The sequence below is a fragment of the Bactrocera tryoni genome, unplaced genomic scaffold (assembly GCF_016617805.1).
Source record: "Bactrocera tryoni isolate S06 unplaced genomic scaffold, CSIRO_BtryS06_freeze2 scaffold_11, whole genome shotgun sequence".
Classification (NCBI taxonomy): domain Eukaryota; kingdom Metazoa; phylum Arthropoda; class Insecta; order Diptera; family Tephritidae; genus Bactrocera; species Bactrocera tryoni.
Window position 1 is genome coordinate 9185464 of NW_024395824.1, and position 19125 is coordinate 9204588.

The following is a 19125-nucleotide window of genomic DNA, read 5'->3' on the forward strand; positions in this document are numbered from 1 at the left end:
AATATGAAAATATTCTGCCTATAATTGTTCTATTGCAGGTTGTACATAAGCGTGTTCGAAAGGCTCCCTACAGAAAGTGGACCGACAACGAAAATGAAAGTTTAATCAACTTTTGAGGGACAACAGGCCACTAGAGAAACCAACGGCCCAACATTAGACATTTTTGGCTATAGGGAGCTCACTTCAAACTGCCTTATATTGGATACCGAGGACATTGCATGTACTGGTTCACCAGAAGTTGCCACGTCCTCTGATATAACCGTCGAGGAAATCGTGGCATTACCCGAGTCTCTGGTCACCCCTTCTACGTCGAAGGCTGTCCGAAAGGGTATATATTCGCGTACAGCCCTATCAGACGTTCTCGATGTACACTCCAGCTTATTGGATGCAAAAAAAGACAGAATCGAGAAGGAATTTAAGATGAGGGAAAATGAATTAATGCTAAAAGAACAACAATTTTTGTTTGATAAAGAAAAATTTGAAAAAGAGTTGCTAGAAAAAAAGCTGACAGGGAAATTCAAGTTATGGAAATTCAAATGAGGGAGAGAATAGCTATGAAAGAACTGGAAATGAAAGAAAGAATTGAAATGGAAAAAATGAAAATAATGCAATAAAAATCTCGCGGTGCTAAGTATTTTCTTCCATATAGAAAATAAATCGCGTTATATGAAGAAAACATGTATAACACCTTCATTAGAAAAATATTAAACATCTCTTATATCAATAAAATTTAATAGGCTATTGAACTGCATACCAAAAAGGCTAAAAATGTCGACTAAAAAGTTGAATATTTCGCTGAAAATTTGTAAAGTTTAGATTTCTATACGAAACTAATTCAATTTAAATAACTAAAGCCTGTGTTGATAAAAACCTGTTTTGCAAATCAAGCGTAAAGAAAAACACGTCGTCGGAAAGACTGCTACATATTCTTTGGCGGTTTTTATTTTCTGTACTTTACAATTTTCAACCCATTCCGAGGATAGACCAAAAATTACTACTCTATTTATTAATTACATTGGAACTCTTCCTTTAAATATTAAGATAATTGTCTTTACAACTAAATGGTATTTGGTTAAAAAAAACACATTTAGTTCTAAAAATTAAAAAAAAATCACTTAGAAACTTTTATTGGGAGCTCCTATTATTAATAAATTCAGCCAATGCAATTCGTAATTCGTGTTGTTCATAAATTTCTGGAGGATAATCAATTTCTTCCTCATCACAGCTATTATCGTCGTCATTGTTAAAGTCTTGCAATATATTATGCAAAATGCTGCAGGCTAAAATCCATCTGCAACAGCTCTTGTAATTATTTTCGTTGGACAATCGAAACCGAAGCTCTTTTAAGCTGCTAAATCTTTCTTTTAATTTGCCGAAACAATTTTCTACTCGTACTCGATATTTAGAAAAGTATTTGTTGAACCTATCCCTTTTATATTGCGACAGTTCGTTGCCATTTTGCCGAAAAGGTATAATTATATTTCTATTTAAGGGATACGCAGAATCACCGGCTATCCATTGCCTTTCTCAAAAATAATTTCCAGGTGCTCGTCCAATAGCTGATTCTGCAAAAATTTTAGTATCATGTACACTGCCCCTATATCCAATTGTTGCTTGTCGAATTCTCAAAGAATAGTCGCACACTATTTGCATTTTCATGGAATACTGTTTTTTCCTGGAAAAATAGAATTCATGATCCTCAATTGGAGATTCCGACAAAGTTTGCGTCTTTCTTCCCTAGTTGGCCAACACAAAAACTTAGATTTCAAATTTACGATGGCAGAAATAATGCGGTCTGTAACTGTAATCACAGTTCCTCCATCTCCAACTCCAAACAAGTTTGCAACCTTTCTGATGGATGCACTATCCCCACTAGAACCAAAACGGAAAAGTGCGATCTTTAATTGCAATTCCACTGGCATTTGAGGAACCGAATTTTTATTTTTAAAAGCAGTATCTTCTTTGATTAAGCTTAAAATATGTTGAAATTCCGGAGTTTCCAGTCATAACATTTGCCGCATACGATTGTTATCGAAGTTGGGAAGGATTGTGTCAATCCAATTAGTAGATTTTGGCACATTTACGTCGCTGCATCTTCTTGAGGACAAAATTATTGCTGCACTAACATTAAAGTCCATTAGAATATCGCAGTCCTCATCTTCACTGCCTAAATCAATGCGCAAAATTACAAAAGTTATATGAATATAGAAATGTGCACCTACTTGAATCTTGGAGCAGCAATTAAAACATGTTTTTTAAGCACAGTCCGTTTAGTAATTTTTCTTTTCCACTTCTGCGAGGCATTGCTTACATGTCAATATTTTTGTAGCTACACAATTTTTGACAGTTCGAATCAGCTGTTTGAAGGGTTGCTCACAGTTTGAATGTGTTACATTGTTAAAGTTGCTACCTATTAACTTTAAAAGTAAACTCTGAATACCATAAATGATTCTCATTGCGCATTTCAAAATCATTTCACTATTTTGACATTCGTAACCACCAAAACTATTTCGGTACCTATGTTCATCGTTCTTTCAAAACTTACAAATTTTGACACTTGAATTGAACTTTGAACAATCGGTGGACTTTCGTAATAAACATTTTTACGGTCGCTTTTTTGGCATTTGTTAGCAATTAAGTAGATTTTTCAATAAATAAAAACTATAGTATTATTACAAACTTTTTGCGGTTTTGTTCTAGAAAGTATCAGAGTGGAAGCGAAAGAAGGAGTCTAAAGAACAAAATAAAAAGTTACCTAAAATAAGTCAGTACTTTAATAATCAAGATAGTATACAAGAAGAATCAAATGAACAGCGCGACGGAAAGGCAGAAAATGATGACATAAGTGGCAATATCGTAGGGCCCCATAACAGTGAATATTTAGATTCAGAGCAACCACAACCAGGTACGAGCAAATCTTTAAATGAATCATGTTTGGACATAGAAAAATTAAAATCTTTACCGCATGTTACTGATAAAGGTAACTTTAAAAAACTCAATGATCAAGTAAAACGGTTTGTGATCGAAAACGGACACTGTAAACCAAAAGGCCCCTTTTTAAGGGCTCTCTCTTAGATAAATATTATTACACTGTTTCTAAATCTGGCGTAAAGTTAGAACGTACATGGCTGTCCTATTCTCTATTGCTTCAAAAAGCATATTGTGAACCATGTTGGTTATTCGCAAATAGGGCATCTAAAAATATACAAAATATTTGGATGGAAGGCTATGATGATTGGAAACATATTGTGGAAGCCATAGAAAGACATGAGACATAGAAAGAACTTTTGCATTCATGTTTTGTACATCAAGAGGGGCAGTTACATGGAACATTAGATGAAGAGCAAGAGTCATTATCAAGAGAGAAAAATTTTTTTGGCGCCAGGTACTCCCTATACTCCTTGATGTTACTTTGACACTTTCAACCTGTAATTTAGCTTTTCGTGGCCATAAAGAAACGGTATATGGCAACGATTCTGGTCCAAAAGGAAATTTTTTGAGTATTGTTGAGTTATTAGCCAAATACGATCCTATTTTACAAGAGTTGCTAAACAAATCTAAGGGCCAGATTAAATACTTAAGTCCAAAAATACAAAATGAGTTCATTGCTGTTCTGGTTCAAAAAGTGGAAAATGCTCTGGTAAATGAAATAGTCACTGCACCGTTTTATTCCATTTTGTTTGATACTACTCAAGATATTTCCAAAACAGATCAATTGTGTGAACTTTACCGTTACTGTGTAAAGCTTAGTACGCAGTTGTCAAGAAACGTAAAAACTTCATATAAATAAACGCTTAAGAAACGGTCAAGAAACTTTCCTGCGGTAAATTTACTTCTGCTAGTACGCAGCTCTCAAGAAATCTAGTACTAATTTTTGATACTTTTTTTCAGTAAAATGTGAATATGGCAAACCCGGTTTTGCGAAGAAACATCAAATCAACAATTGTTTCTTGAAGGAAATTCGAAGTAATCGTCAAATTCATCCTAAATTAGTTGAAATCATTATTTTGAAGTATATATATGTATATGTATATGTATATTCCAATTTGAAATGTTGTATAAAACCTATCAATCATCAACAACATTTCTTAAATCTCAATGAAAATATTTATATTACCATACACATACACACATACATATTACGCACAAAGTTTGTTTTCTTTGTTTATTCTCTCTTGCTCTTCTAATGTAATGTGTAATCACAATGCGTAACCAGCTGTCAAAATTACTTGAGAAATAATGTATGTTTTTTCTTGAGCAATTACTTGAGAGCTGCGTACCAACCTTAATCGAGAAAGATGAAAATGGAACTTCAAAGGCGCTCGTAATTAAAGAGTCATTTTTAGGATTTCATGAGGTTAAGGATCAAATTGCCTTAGCAATGTCCAAGCAGATAATAAAATCCATAAATGACAAAAGTATTTCTCTGAATAAGTGCCGTGGACAAGGGTACGATGGAGCAATACCATGAAAGGTACTTATGGCGGAGTTCAAAAACTCATAAGAGATATAGAGCCAAATGCAGTGTATGTCCATTGTGCTGCTCATAATTTAAACTTGGTAGTAAATGATGCAGTAAGAGGTCATAGAAATACAAACATTATTCGAAACTGTGCAACAAATTTATAATTTTTTTGGCCATAGTATTAGACGACGGAAAATATTATCTAGTTTTATATCTGACAACAAAAAAGGAGAAACCGTTTTATCATAAAATTCAGTAACATTAAAAACAATGAATCCAACTAGATGGGCAGGACGCTTTGATGCCATGTTTGCTTTAAATGTTCGATTTGTTGATGTTCAAAAAGCGCTAACAAAAACCATTTTATCAAATTCCAAATCAGATGAGAGAAATGAAGCTATCTTGCTAAAGAAGAAGGTAGAGAACTACAATTTTATTATGTTGCTGGTTTTCCATTGCAAAGTCTTACAAACCATAGACGCGGCTTCTAAAGCACTTCAATCTAAAGCCATCGATCTTTCAAATGCTTCAAAGCAAGTCTGTCTAGAAGAACTTGAAAAGTATCGACATGAATTTGAAGATTTAAAAACGGAAGCAAATAGTATTGCAGTTAAATGGTCTATAAACCCTGAATTTCCTGAAGCTCGTCAGAGAAAAGTGAAACGTCATTTTGATGAAATTTGTGAGGATGAACGTCTCCAAGATCCTGAAAGCTTGTTTAAAGTGAACGTATTCTATCGTGTATTAGACATCATCATTAATCAACTTAGATCGCGTTTGCTTGGAATGAATGAAATTGTTTCCAATTTTAGTGTCTTGCAGCCTGCCACTTTGCAAAACTTGAACGATACTGATTTATTGGAAAAGGCTTTAGCATTTGTCCATTTATATAAAAAAGATATATCTATGTCGTTTTCCAAAGAAATTCTCAGTTTTCGATCCTCTTTTAAACACGAAATAGAAAGGTCACCATCTATAAGAGAACTTGCTGACTTATTAATAATAAAGAATCATTTTATATCTTCAAGCTTTCCTGAAGTGTGCACTGCATTTCTGTTGTTTCTCACCATTCCTGTAACTACGGCTAGTGCCGAGCGATCATTTTCAAAACTGAAATTGATAAAAACTTATTTAAGAAATTCTATGGGACAAGAAAGGTTAAGCAATTTGGCTATTCTATCCATCGAAAATTCTATGGCCCGAAATTTGAACTTTCATGATGTCATTAACACTTTTGCTGAACAGAAAGTCCGAAGAAAGGAATTTTAGTAATTAAAATTGTGTACTTAAAATAAAATTGTGATTTCAGTTCAATATATACTTTAAATTAGGTACCTTTAATTAAAAGTGAATAATTAGAAAATCAAGAAATTATAATTATAAAGTTTGTATGTACCTACTTCACGTAGTAATTTATTAGTTAACTCTTACAAATAAAAGTGTATAAATAAATATTATAAAATAAAAAATACTATTGTTGTTGGTTCAGCTTCTTTATATATTGGGGAAGTGGGAGGGCAGGCCCACTCGATGAATTTGCCACGGGCCTCGAACGGTATACATAGTTACGCCACTGAGTAACTAGTAACTAGTACGTGAAATACGCCCATAAATTACCGTTGCCGCCATATACTACATGTACTGATTTGCGCTATTCTAGTGGACTAAATACCGAATATACATATGTATCTGTAAATAATTTAGGTATCACAATAATATGCCACTTTCTCTTAGCCCCAATATCCCAAAAATTTGTGAAGAAGCTATATACTATATGTCCGGGGCCTATATAAGTTGATATGGTTGTAATCCCTTCACAATTTCGTCAAATAATGAATAGTGAATTCTTTTACAAAACATAATATATATTAATATATGTACCTGAATTAAAAGTTTTTATTACCCTGAAGGAAATGTCGCAGACCATATAAAATGTATATACGATCATATATGAGCGAACTAGAAATTTTTTGAGATATCGATCTGAAATTTTACACACATTCGGACCGTTATAGTGTATAGCTGCCATATAAACTGATTGATCAAACTCAAGTTCCTGTATGGAAAATTTTTTTATTTGAAATGGTATCTTTACGAAGTTTTGCACAGATTACTGTTTAAGGCGACGCTACAATGTTCTAAAAAGTTTTGAGGATTGGCTCACCATAACATATACATAGCAGCGATTCAAACTAATCCATCAAAACCAAAATATTAGGTCTACAACTTCTCCGTTTTCCAATAGATGTCTCTAGGGTCAAGCACTGGTCGATTAAATCGATTTATATCGATCTTGGACATTTGTGTCAACACTAACCCAACAAAATATTTGTAGAGATCTGTTTGCATGATATATTATGAGCTGCTAAAGCCAAGTGAAACCATCACAGGAGATCGATACCGAACGCAATTGATGCGTTTGAGCCGAGCACTAAAAGAAAAACGGTCACAGTACGAGGAAAGACACGATAAAGTCATTCAAAAAAATATTTGGAGACGTTGAAATGGGAGATCTTACCCCACCCGCCGTATTCTGCAGACGTTGCTCCATCTGACTACCACTTGTTCCGATCGATGGCACACGGTCTAGCTAACGAGCACTTCAGTTCTTATAAAGAAAACAAAAATTGGATTGATACTTGGATCGACTCGAAAGATGAGGAGTTCTTTCGTCACGGAATACGCATGCTGCCAGAAAGATGGTCAAAAGCAGTAGCTAGCGACGGCCAATATTTTGAATAACATTTTTGTAACCATTTTTATACAATAAAGCCTTAAATTTACAAAAAAAAAACGGCGGAAGGAAAGTTGTACAGTTTCGATATATAATGGGTCCGTGGAAAGCACAATACATTTTACAGTTTTGGTATTTTAAAAACCTATTCCATATCCCATATGTCACGTAATTTTGTTACATCATCGGATATAAAGTCAAGCATATCTATCTATAGCCCATATTGGTATGATTGAGGAATCCGCACGCATAACGATCCGTTCCCAGGACATTCGCACCTAAGTAAGAGGAACGAACACGGTTCGGCACCTCCTTCAGGACTGTTTTCTGACGCTACAACAACAACATTAATGTAAATCTTTTCTCATATGTCAAACTAAAGTTTTCATTACAAACGCCCACTGTCAAATTTCACTTGTATAATTGTGAAAATATACGAGTATTAGTTCCTTTCGTTTAATTTAATTTTCTGGTGTAATTGGTTAGACCGTTTTAGCACTTTAGATAGTTCAAAACAAAGCAGCAGAGGTGGACGCGCCTATTTTCCGATTTCGTTTCTTTTAACAGTAATGCTATTATGGTATTTTCACAAAGCTTTGGTAGTTTGTAATACTACATACAATAAATTCATTATTATAGGGCGTTATTACATCCTCCTTTTGTACCGCACACACACAAATTTGAGTTTTGTAGCTTATTTGGCCAATCAGTAAGTTATAGCTTCCTATGTTTTTTTCTAAGAACGGTATTTGTGTAATATGCTCATATCGACTCGTCTGATTCCACCTACCTGCCACCAACTATTAAAAACTTAATGTCACTAGCATCTAATTAAACAAAAATAATGATACAGAGAGCTTGAAAGCAGATCAGTGCAAAAATTTGAATTGTTCTTATACATTTTTTTTTAATTTAGGGGTGAAAGTAGTTATACAGAAAGCTTGAATGCGGAGCAAAAATTGGAACTTATCTGATAGATTTTTTAAAATTTAAGGGTTTTTTAAAAATAGTGCTGATATCCTCAAGAAACTGGAACTAATGTTTTTAATTAATGTAAACTTCTTATTGCTGTATATGCTAATACAAAACGACAAATATACAACACGTTGGATCAAATCTGCTGCTCAAAGTAGCCCAGGCAACGTTCCCTAACGAAAACATTCGGAATATTGGAGAGCTAATTCTAACATTTCATATAAAGAGTGTCATACTTTTCTGAAAATGGGGCAATTTAACCATTAGATTTCTTTTTATGGGGTTATTTACACAGGGGTCACAACAATTAAAAAAACTTCCAACCACGCGCGATTTAGCGTCATTTAAAGGAAAAGATTCACCATCAATGAAATTCAGCCACATTTGTGCAGAATAGTCATTTCCAAAAAAATTTCGACAAACGAGTACGTATGTGTATGGAAAGCCATATTCCTATGTATGTAATTTAATATTCAATACAAAATCACAATCGAAAGTTTAAAAACTGTGTTTCCTATTTAATTCTAATTCTACTCTTACATATATCTTTGCTAAACACTTAGAAGAGCTTCTCTTCCGATTTATGATGAAAATGCGAAATATAATCGATCTCCAATTAAAATAGCAAAAGTGTGTTTAACTGATGGTTTATGAATTCTGGGAATAGAATGATTGTGTTTCTATGTTCCACATTTTCGTGCGAAACATTTTTTTATGTTCTTTAAGGCAAAATATTGGACTCAATATGAAAAAAAATCAACTTTTGAAAAAAGTAAATTTGCGTACACAAATAAAAGTATAACTCGGCCTTTGCTTTGGACATGAACCAATCTTCATATTCTTGATTTAGGTATGTCTGGTAACTTTGGTTAAAAAAGATTTTTTTTGCTTAATTTGAAAGTACAATGTCTTGAGAATATACTGTGAAAATTTCAGACAGAAATTCGAAATATTTCGGGAGTTATAATGAGTTTCCAGGAGCGCCCGGAGTCCACTCTCTCAGAGTTGTTGAACTTTAAAAGCGTCTTTCTCAAAACATTGTTTTTCTGGTCGGCCCGGGTCCTAACTTTTTTCTACCATTTTGTTATTTAGCCTTGAAATTTAACTTCAGTAGTTCCGACCAGATTGACATCTCTATGGATTAAGAATAATCAAGAATATTTGATTGCAGATAACATCAAGAGCCAAAATCACCCAGGCCACCCACTAGGTTCCAACTTCGAATGGCAATAATAATAGTAATAAAGTATTAAATTTTTTCAAATATTTTTTTTTTCAATATGTAAATAAAAATACTCTAAATATTCAAGATAAGTCATTTTTATTTTCCTATAAAAAACCACCCTCCAAAGAAATCATGAAAATAGGCATGAGTTACCAGACTACTACCTTAAGTTGACAAGCTGTACTGAACTGAATCTCTATCTTTTAATGATTGTTGGGGTTATCTGCACTGTCCAGAATGTCAACAGAACTTAAGTCTTTGAACTTATATTTCTCACGGACTTCAAGGATATATATACACAATATGCGCATATGTATGTATAACTCATGGGAACGCATGTGTGTGCTTCTATCAAACATAATTTTTTGGCAACCCCATTGCCATCTGTCTAGTAAAGAGACGATCACCTCACCAGCATCCATTAAGTGATAGCATCACTAACTGAATTACGAAACAAGTCAGATGGAAGTAATATAATTTTTATGGTCATATTGAAGCGACGAACTTTTTTAAATTAAAAATTTTAAAATTGAATTTATCATAAGCACAAATTGATTTTGCTTTAACAGGCACTTTCGTGACAATTCCCATTCTGTTATGTATGAACATATGTATGTATACGCGCGCATATACAATTAGGTACACTTGCGGTCAATAAAAACGCACCACAAATTTTGTAGATTTTAGCTATATAACTGTAATTAGCTGAACACTTTTCATTTATGGTCTTGTTTTGGTTGTGTACTTGAAAAGTTTAAAAAATTAAGGCGTGACCAAAAAGTTCCATCTGCACGCTTTTATTGGTCTAAAAACGATGAAAGCAAATTTAATTTGCTAAGCTCCCAAAATTCGCTTTAGGTGCGCCATTCATGTAATGAGAGGTTCCAGTATAATTGTGTACAAAAATATGCGACAGTGGTTAAAAATTTTTTAGAACCCGCAATTGAAGAGCATTACCCTCATAGGGATCGCCTAATTCTCCAGGATGACTCAGCGCCATGCCATCGTGCAAAATGGCTAAGTTTTGACTGGAAACAAATCTTATAAATATAAGACATGTACACAACATTTTTGTATATGATTCCAGTTCGAATTTTTTTTTTAGTTAGCCAATACATTTAACGATCTTTAAGATTTAAGGATTAAACGCTTAGATTGGCCACGAAACTCCCCCGATTTAAACTCTATTGAGCACTTATGAAGTGTGAAGCTGTTAAACAAAAGTCAATTAATAAAGATTTTAAAACTGCTTAGGTATGGTTCCGTTATAGGGAAGTCAATTCATTTCCTAGTGTATTCAATGCCTTCAAGAATTAAGGCAGTTATTGAGGCTAAAGGAGGAATGAATCTACCTTTAGTGGTGAAAATGACAGTCGTTTTAAATTAATTTCACATTGTTTTTATTTAAATCATGAATATCACGGCTTGTACATGTTTGTAATTTTTTTTTAATTTATTGGCTGTCCCTTGTAAAAACCATTTTCGAGAAAAAATTTTGTGGACAACTATATTGCATACTATGTAGTCAAACAAATAAAAATTGCCTAAATATTCTAACTTTTTAAACAAATTGCTCATGTGATCTTATTTCAATTATTTTTGGTGGTGCATTTTTATTGAACGCAAGTATTTGTGCAATAAGGCACACAACTGATTTAGGACACAACATGCATTTTTTTTGAGGGAGTAATAACAAAATTTGTCATTCGTTGAGGCGTTAAGAAGTATTTTAAGCACCAGCTCCTCCAGTGGAAAGTAATTTGTTATGTATCGAAACAATTCGAAAGACCTTCCTACGATTAAGAACTTGAATGTTTTATATAATGGGTTGTCAAAAAAATCTTGCGGTATTTTTATTGAATTTTTTTTTTATTGAAATTGAAATGAATTTTTGATGACTCATGCCCAGCTCTTGACCGATGCTACGGCTGCCACTATGCCGGTCTCTTTCGACCAATTCAGCGATTTTATCGCAATTTTCGACGACAGGCCTTCCGGAGCGTGGCGCATCTTCGACCACCTCTACACCAGAACGAAAACATTGAAACCATCGTTGTGCGGCGGAAATGGAAACTGTATCGGGTCCGTAAACTGCACAAATTTTATTGGCGGCTTGCGATGCATTTTTGCCTTTATCGTAGTAGTACTGTAAAATATGCCGTATTTTCTCTTTATTTTGCTCCATATTTGCAACGTTATAACTCACGAACGACTTAAAAGAAACGAAAATCAATCAAACACGTGTTAGCGCGTGAAATGAGACTTTTTTGACAACCTAATATGTACATAACTATATGTATGTAGGAATTTCTGCACATAAAAGTACCATGAAAAAATTAGTAAAACTTTATTCCCAACTTTAAAATTCTTAATTTATTCTTTAAAATCTATGTCATCCCTCTCAAAGTAATCCCCATTGACCCCAATACACTTGTATCAACGTTTTTTCCAATCTACCCCCTATTACTTTTCTCAGGCTCAAATGAACTTTCAATGTAGTTTTCACTGCTCCTTCCGACGCTGACTGTTAATCGCCGATTTTTAAGCACCAATTCCTTTATTATATTGACTTGTTGATCATCAGTTGACGTTGATGACCGTGCTGGAAGCGGTTCGTTGTCAACGCGTTCAAAACCATCTTAGAATAAATTGTACTAATCAAAAACCCTTGCTGGCGACAAACAGTTATTACCGAAGGCTTTTTGCAACATTCTGAACGTTTCGGCACCAGAAATTTGATTCCACACACAAAATTTTATGGAACTTCTTTGTTGAACAATTTCACTCATCGTAAAAATTTCCAAATGCAATTTATGTACATCAGAAAGACAAGCGTATACTATCAGTAATGATTGCTTTGATGTGACATTTGGCACAGATGTCAATAATAGTAAAATATTTCGCGCGAAATTTAAGTTAAGAATCTTACTATTTTTTGCTCACAGTAGCATAGTATGTAATAGGGGTCCGCCGAAATACATAAGTGTTAAAATATGTATGTTTCAGATATGAAAAAACCCCAACATCAGATATCTTAGTGGATGATGATCAACATATTTTCATTGTTGATACGAGTATGAAGCTTGAATGACCCAATTATTTGTATAAATTGGTTAAAAAGTGTTTTAAACTTCGTTGTTGTCTGATATCGTTCTGCTTTCCAATCTCTATATAGAATATTGAAAAGTATATACTATATACCCAGTAGGACGGCAGGACGAGGAGGTCAAAGAAGAGCTCTAAGAAGATAGCCACCAAATCTTACCAATACAAACTTAAGGAAACGTACAACAAATTGTATCGTGCTAAGCCGGAGCTTTGAAGTCGTACAAAAATCGGTAAATTTACGCATCCATGCGCAATTATGCATTGAATTGGAAAAGAAATAGGGAGCAACAATTGATTCAACTTCGAGTGCATACTCCAGCATTCTGCCAACACTAGAAACTTTGTTATGAGTCGGCAATAACTTTTGAAGCGTTTGTTGCTATGTGTGTGTTTGTATGTTGATAAAGGCATAATAAGGGTTTGGCTGGCAGACAGCCGACAAAAATGGTATCAAAAGCAAATAATGTGTAGAGTGGGAGGACTAGAACAAGTGTACAAATTAAACTATATTAATTTTTTTAAATTGAGGTAACTTGTTCTAATTCAAAATGCGGACTATTTTCAACATTAAAGAACTTTTTTCAACCCCATAATTTAAATTAACAATCTCTTAATTTCTACGTACCAAAACAACATAAACCTTTTCAGCAGTTCCTAAAATTATATATATACATATAATTATAAATTCTTCTTCTTCTTTACTGGCGAAAACACCGCTTTCTCGAACCGTTAGTTCTGCTTTCTCCAAATGGGTCTGGTAGTGAACGAGGACAAGACGAAATATCTCCAGTCATCAAATAAGCAGTCGTCGCACTCGCAAGTTGTCCCTCACGTACGTGTTGACAGTCATACTTTTTCGTATATAATTCCGCCTATCTTGGAACCAGCATCAATACCAGCAGCAATGTCACCCTCGAATCCAACGCAGAATAACTCTTGCCAACAGGTGCTACTTCGGAATGGGCAGGCAATTAAGAGTAAAGTCCTTTCTCTACGAACACAAACCAATTTCTATAAGTCCCTCATTATTCCCGTCCAGTCATATGGTGCAGAGGCAAGGATGTGAGTCAAAGTTACGAATTTTCGAGAGAAAGGTTCTGCGAAAGATTTATGGTCCTTGCGCATTGGCAACGGCGAGTATTGCAAGCGATGGAACGATGACCTGTATGAGATATGACGACATGGACATAGGTCAGCGAATTAAAAGACTCCAGCCCTGAAAGTATTCAACGCAGTACCCGCCGGAGGAAGAGTAAGACCTGCACTCTTTTGGAAGGACCAGGTGGAGAAGGACCTGGCTTCGCTTAGAATATCTAATTGGCGCCACGTAACTCGGCTATAATCGCGTAAGCGGTGTCTACGCCAGTGAAGAAGAAGAAGTCCCTCTTAGCGTATATACAGACGAGCAGGCAGGCACACATCACTAAATCAACTCAGCTCTACTATATGACTATATGATTGGGCCATTCACGCTTTCGAAGAATAACCAATATTGAGTTCATATGCAACATTTCTAATATGAACTTTTCCAAAGCATCTAAATCAGTCTTTCCCAAAGAGGGCGATAACGCCCCCTTGTGGGCGCTGCAGGTGTCAAGGGGGGCAGTAAGAGACCCAGAAAGAAAATGGGGACGTTGTGTAGAGGCCTGGGGGAGTGATTTGTAATTTTATTTAGCTAGGAGGCCTCTTAGACAACGACTGCATGAGCTCTCGACTATCAACAACAACTGGTGAACATCAACTAATATGAATTAAAAGATTGCTCAAACTCGGTTCTATATTTCTCTCCGCGTAGTTCATATATCTGTCCTATTTTATTGAACATAAAAAAACTTAAAATCATGTCAATCGGTCCGTTCATAATGAAAGTAGGCACAAACAAACAAATAAAAAGGCAAAAGACACACTTTCGCTTATTAATAGTTATTAGTACTCGTAGATATCTATCATGTTTTAACATGCTACCTGCGCTGAGTGTACAAAACTTTGAATCGATTTTCCCAAATATGTCATTTCATCGGTGACCAGCCTACAGAAAAAACTACTGCATCGATCGTTTTGAAATTTTGTACAAATATTCTACATATATCGGGTGATTTTTTAAGAGCTTGATAACTTTTTTAAAAAAAAAACGCATAAAATTTGCAAAATCTCATCGGTTCTTTATTTGAAACGTTAGATTGGTTCATGACATTTACTTTTTGAAGATAATTTCATTTAAATGTTGACCGCGGCTGCGTCTTAGGTGGTCCATTCGGAAAGTCAATTTTGGGCAACTTTTTTCGAGCATTTCGGCCGGAATAGCCCGAATTTCTTCAGGAAATGTTGTCTTCCAAAGCTGGAATGGTTGCTGGCTTATTTCTGTAGACTTTAGACTTGACGTAGCCCCACAAAAAATAGTCTAAAGGCGTTAAATCGCATGATCTTGGTGAAAGCCAACTTACGGGTCCATTTCTTGAGATGAATTGTTCTCCGAAGTTTTCCCTCAAAATGGCCATAGAATCGTGAGCTGTGTGGCATGTAGCGCCATCTTGTTGAAACCCATGTCAACCAAGTTCAATTCTTCCATTTTTGGCAACAAAAGTTTGTTAGCATCTTGGTTGATATGTGGTTTCAACAAGATGGCGCTACATGCCACACAGCTCGCGATTCTATGGCCATTTTGAGGGAAAACTTCGGAGAACAATTCATATCAAGAAATGGACCCGTAAGTTGGCCACCAAGATCATGCGATTTAACGCCTTTAGACTATTTTTTGTGGGGCTACGTCAAGTCTAAAGTCTACAGAAATAAGCCAGCAACTATTCCATAGCTTTGGAAGACAACATTTCCGAAGAAATTCGGGCTATTCCGGCCGAAATGCTCGAAAAGTTGCCCAAAAATTGGACTTCCTTCGAATGGACCACCTAAGACGCAGCCGCGGTCAACATTTAAATGAAATTATCTTCAAAAAGTAAATGTCATGAACCAATCTAACGTTTCAAATAAAGAACCGATGAGATTTTGCAAATTTTATGCGTTTTTTTTTAAAAAAAAGTTATCAAGCTCTTAAAAAATCACCCGATATATAGCTCTCGAATGACGTCGAGTTTTTCCAAATTTTAATTTCGTCTAAAATCGTCATTTTGGCGACGTCAGTTGAAAGATAAACTATTAAACTAAAGAAAGCATTTTGATTTTTTGGTTTCGGATGATCCAGTGATGCTGTAGGCTGGTCACCGCACTTTTTTTCGAGGTGCTTGCAGAGATCGACTATAAATCCGATATTCCTCGCTATTTTTCGATAAAATTTTTTTAAAAATCCTTCAAATGTTGTTCTTTCATATAATAATAAGTAAAATAAATCTACAACAATAATTTTTTCCAAAAAAAAATCACGAAAAAAGGTCTTTTTTCGACGAAACAAACCTTACCCCCCCTTAAGCATTCCTATATAAACAATGTAATATTTATTTTATTTTCATTTGTGGTTTTGCGCGCAATAGATGAGCAGTACTTACGCCTCCTTTACACTACTCGCGAAGTTGAACGTATTTCTCAAAGTAAAACAATGTCGGAAGTAAAAAAGAAGAGACGGCAATACTGTGCGGAATATATTAAATTCGGATTCATTGAAAATCCCACAAACCCATCGTCGCCTTTGTGTCTTCTATGTCTAAAAACATTTTCGGATGAAGCCTTCAAGACTGCAAAATCATTTTAAAAAATAGCATCCAGATAAGAAAGACAAGAATGTAGCATATTTTTAAGACCTAGAGAAGAAACATAATACTCAGCCAAGTGTAGCAAAACTATTTTCGGCGGCTGCTAAGCAAGATGACGACGGACTTCGAGCTTCGTACAATATCTCTTTGTTAATTGCTCAAAAAGGCAAACCACATAACATCGGAGAAGAGTTAATATTGCCAGCAATAAATGAAGTAATAACTACCGTGCTTCATAAACCGGCCGCAGATATTATCCGAAAAATTCCTTTGAGTAATAATTCTGTGAAAAGACGAATTGATGAAATGGCTGAAAACATTGAAGAATCATTGTGCGATCACCTGAGGTCAAGTCAATTTTCAATTCAGCTGGATGAGTCCACTTTACCAACTAATGAAGCATTGTTGTTGTCTTACGTGAGTTTTATTAAAGATGAGAAAATATGTGAAGAACTATTATTTGCTAGAAATTTAGAGACCGATACAAAAGGCGAAACCATATTCAATATATTGGAAAAATTTTGCGATGAGAAAGAGATTCCTTTGAAAAATATTATTTCGGTTGCTACGAATGGCGCTCCGGCTATGACAGGGTGCCATAGAGGCAACATTTAGTTGCTAGAGACTTTAGTGAAAAACTTTTTCAATCACTGCAATATGTCATCAAAGCAGTCAATAAAATCCGCAACGGCTCTTTGAATTATAGATTATTTCATCAGCTTTGTGTTACTAATGACGAGGATTTCAACCGTTTGTTGTTTCATACTGAAGTTCATTGGCTATCAAGAGGCAATAGTCTGACTCGATTTTACAACCTGTTCGACTCTGTTATAGAGTTCTTGGAAACTAAAGATACAGAATTGCAAGACAAGCTCATAACATCAAAGAATGATATAGCTTACATGACAAACCTGTATAAATTGTTCAACGACATGAATCTCCAACTGCAAGGCGATAACCTAAATTTAATTAAAACAAAAAACGTCGTTGCTGCTTTTGCAGCCAAACTGCTTCTACACAAAAAGAATCTGGGCAGACGTGAGTTTCACAATTTTCCGAATTTATCAGTATCATGCAGTAACGACGAATTGTTTGCTTACTGCCAACATTTGGAAAACCTCCACATTTACTTTACCGAACGATACCAGGACATTTTGAGCTTGGAAATACCAGACTTGGTGTTGGATCCGTTTTCAAATGTCAACACAGCAATGTCACCTCAGCTGGAAGAAGAACTTATAGAATTGACAACAAACGAGGAAATAAAAATCAAGTTCAAAAATGGTTACAAAGAATTTTGGCTACAAAAACCGATCCCGCAATTGTACCCTGGATTGTGGTCAATCGTTCAACGATTCTTGATAGCAATCCCATCGTCATACGAGTATTTGAGTGAACGTGGATTTAGTGCTGTGACAACACTGCTTACTAAAAAGAGAAATCGTTTACTTGTTACCGAACGTGGCGACTTGCGACTGTTCTTGAGTAAATTGGAACCTGATATTAAAAAACTTATTAAACAGCATCAGATTCATCCTTCACATTAGTTTTTATATAAGGATCGATTATTTTAGTTTTATTTTTAATAAAAGATTATCTGTTTTAATACTATAAAGTAGCGTTTCAATAATCATTCTTATTGGCAGGTGGAGCCCGTAAGAGTTAACTTGAGACCTAAGCGCCGTTGTATGTTACCTACTGCGCTCAGGTTTCAAGTTGCTGGTTATAGTAAAAGTTTCGTTTAGAATTATCCGTTAATATACATATAAAGGTCACAATAATTAATTAATTTAATTTGAAGATATAGTGGCTTTTAAATAGGTGAAAAATGGGGGCGCTAAAAAAATATTTATTCTCAAAGTGAGCAGTAGACAAAATAAGTTTGGGAACCACTGATTTAAATATGCATACATATTACATCCCAGCCATTTAGATCGGTATGAAGCATCTGTATGCGTGTATGGCGATGCTTTCATGTTTTACAGATCCACTTTCACATTTAAAAATTGCGAATCTTAGACGCGTGCTCAAACAATACTGAGTCCAGCCATCACAAAATTGTCTGAAAAGATTTTTTCGCACAAAATCGCTACCCCACTTATGCAACTCGAACTACAGATTTCCATATCCATCAATTACAAAATAATTTATTTCTTCTTAGGCTTTATAATTTGTTAGATAGATAAATACGTAAGATTGAACTTCAACTCACAAATAAGTGAAATATTCAATTCAGCTAGATTTTTGATTACAAAAATAACAAAAAATATGTAGTTTTACCGGCTGAACTCGGTCTTCCTTACATTCTTTTTTAACTGTGTGAAATCCAACTTGGATCTGGCATACCTAAAATATATACCAGCATTTTATTTTGTGGAAATAAAAGCCAGGCCACAATTAATTTTATATTCACAGTTGACTGCATTGCTTCAGGCATCAGCAGGCGGGCAAAGTCAACTACAAATGAAAGTTTTGCACACGCGGCATTGTTGGATTCTTAATCCGTCAGCAACAGGGTACCACCTTATCGCGCGGCATTTCTCACCCTTATACATTTCTGTAACATGTTTACTATTTCGCTAGATTAATCCAATGTTGAACATACATATAATCCTGATACAGTATACTCATAGTATTGCACAAGTCGCGCGGAGTGCTTTATTTATGTAGAAATCCGAAACTGTCATTCACAGGATATTTTGAGAGAACGTAGTTGGTTTATGCATGTGTATGAGAAATAAAAAATGTCCTTAACACGATTTCTTATTCCTCCCAACAATGCCTGCGTAGCCCTTTGATTGTTTTTCAGGATTATCATTATTACATTTCAATGATTTTGAATTAATAAAAACATTTGTTATATGTATGATTAAGTCTATCCTATCTTACATGTGTGTACAAATGTTTCTGCCCT

At 34.9% G+C, this 19125-nt stretch overlaps 1 long non-coding RNA gene across 1 annotated transcript; it reads right to left on the reverse strand.

Annotated features, from left to right (window-relative positions):
• Positions 1 to 924: 924 nt before the first annotated feature.
• Positions 925 to 3722, reverse strand: LOC120779738. Its single transcript, XR_005705744.1, has 2 exons — positions 2223 to 3722; positions 925 to 2167 (listed from the first exon to the last, which is right to left on the reverse strand). It is a non-coding gene; the product is annotated as an uncharacterized LOC120779738 (long non-coding RNA).
• Positions 3723 to 19125: the final 15403 nt, after the last annotated feature.